The sequence below is a fragment of the Lactuca saligna genome, chromosome 9 (genome assembly GCF_052625555.1).
Source record: "Lactuca saligna cultivar CGN05327 chromosome 9, ASM5262555v1, whole genome shotgun sequence".
NCBI lineage: Eukaryota > Viridiplantae > Streptophyta > Magnoliopsida > Asterales > Asteraceae > Lactuca > Lactuca saligna.
The window spans coordinates 108,560,686-108,562,825 of NC_136425.1; the positions used below are offsets into that span (position 1 = coordinate 108,560,686).

General features: G+C 42.3%; 1 pseudogene; it reads left to right on the top strand.

Annotated features, from left to right (window-relative positions):
- Positions 1-1,244: 1,244 nt before the first annotated feature.
- Positions 1,245-1,363, top strand: LOC145018972 (5S ribosomal RNA; annotated as a pseudogene).
- The last annotated feature ends 777 nt before the right edge of the window (positions 1,364-2,140 follow it).

Sequence of the window (2,140 nt, forward strand, 5' to 3'; positions counted from 1 at the left end):
TACCAATAGCAATACACTAGGGCACATTGCCCGTTTCTGTAGAGCCACCTCCACCACCGGAGCCAGCCAGGCTTGTTATAGCTGTGGTGAGATAGGACACTATCACATGAATTGTCCAAAAGGAAAGAACGACGAAAGCACCCACGTCCATATAACTCCAACCTGACACCTCACTTCCACCGCCAATGCTAGTACGAGTCAAACATGCCACCAATGTGGCAAGACTGGACACCTCAAAAATGATTTTCCCATAACAAAGAACTCCGACTCAGACGGGAGAATATTAAGGATCACTGCCACAAGAGAGACTATTCCGAACCCACGTTAATGTAATTAAGGCGTTTCGTTGTAACAGACGCATAAAACATGTTTAAAACTAGTGCACCTCGAGCCTTATCTTTTGCGAGATGCCGTTAGTTAAGGGACCCTCGTGCTTCGTATACTTGCCTTTTGTAGTATAGCTTATTCACAACAGCATTCCTGTAGTACTCTAAAGTATTGTAACTCTGTTAAAAGCTGCACTGTTGTGTTTTGTCTGTAATGCCTTTATGTTCAAATCTAATGTCTTTTACTTCTAAGTGAGTCCGACATCATCATATGACTTGAGTCCATTTGATCCTCACAATGCCAGTTCGTGTGCACATCTCTTTCTCCGAAATCGCCCTTCTAGTGAAGTCGTCATTCAAGAACTCCGAAGTACTCATGCATAGAATACTTCATGTCTCTTATCCTTTCCGAAGAAACCTCAACAAACCTCCCCAAAGTACCACTCTTACAGTACGTCAAGTTCAATCCAAAAACCCATACGGTTGATCTATCGCTGAAGAATGTATACATAGGGGTGGTATATAATCAAGGTTCTACAGGTTTAGAATTGATGATTCCACTTTAACTCTTTTCCTCGTTGGGATGTGAGGTTAAATAAGAATCATTTATTCGACTACCTTTTCAATATTAATTGTATACGACTCGTATAAATGAAAATTGTGATTGATGAACCAAGTATGACTTCTAATATGAACTTCAGGTAGGAGACTGCCTAAGACTACGAGTAATTGCATCGGCATGCGAACAAACTTAGAACCCAATATTGCTCTTGTAACCCGATCGCCCTACAGTCTTGCACCAACGGAGATACAAGAACTGTTCAGACAATTTAACGACTACTCAGCAATAGAATGAGAAGACCAAGCTCCTCACCATGGAGAGCTTCGGTCTTATTCTTCAAGAAGACAAACTTCAGCGGGTGCGATCATACCAGCACTAATGCACCGGATCCCATCAGAACTCCGTAGTTAAGCGTGCTTGGGCGAGAGAAGTACTATGATCGGTAACACCCTAGGAAGTCCTCTTGGTGCAGACCTCGACGTGACTTCCATTAGAAATCATTACCTTCTACCTCGCATAGATGAATTGGTCGATCAACCGCAAGGAACGAGGTGCATTTCAGAAATGGACCCAATATCCAAATATCACCAATTACGAGTGTTAGTGAAGGATGTCCCGAGGATAATCTTCCAAACTCGATGTGGACGCTACGAGTCCATAGAGATACCCTTCGGATAGGACCAATACGCCCGTAGTATTCATGAACTTAATGAATATGGTATACCATTCTTACTTGGATCAGTTTGTCATTGTCCTTGTAAATGACTCACTTATCTACTCTCGTAGTAAGAAGGAATTCATAAAGAACATCTACAACAAACCATGGAAACATTTCGATCAGAGAAGATTTACGTGAAGTTCTCAAAATACGAGCTTTGGAAGGGAAGAATCGAATTCCTAAGACACACTATTAGTGATGTGGGAATTCTTGAGGACCCTTCCAAAGATCAAAACCGTTGAGAACATGTCAGCACTGAAGACGCTTACAAAATTTGCCAAATTATAGGTCTCGCTAACCTACTGTCGGAGTTCATTCTGAACTCCTCACGAATTATGGACCTCTTACGACTTTGACTCAGAAGGAAGTGGCCCTTGACCGAGAAAAGAAGCAAGAGGTATAAACCTTTGGAATTCCAAGTGAGAGACCCAAATCCTTTTCGAAGTCTCACTCTGGGAAGGCTTGATACGCTTCAGAAAGCATAGAGAGCTAAATCCAAGAGAGTTAGGACCCCCGAGATTCTTACCCGAATCG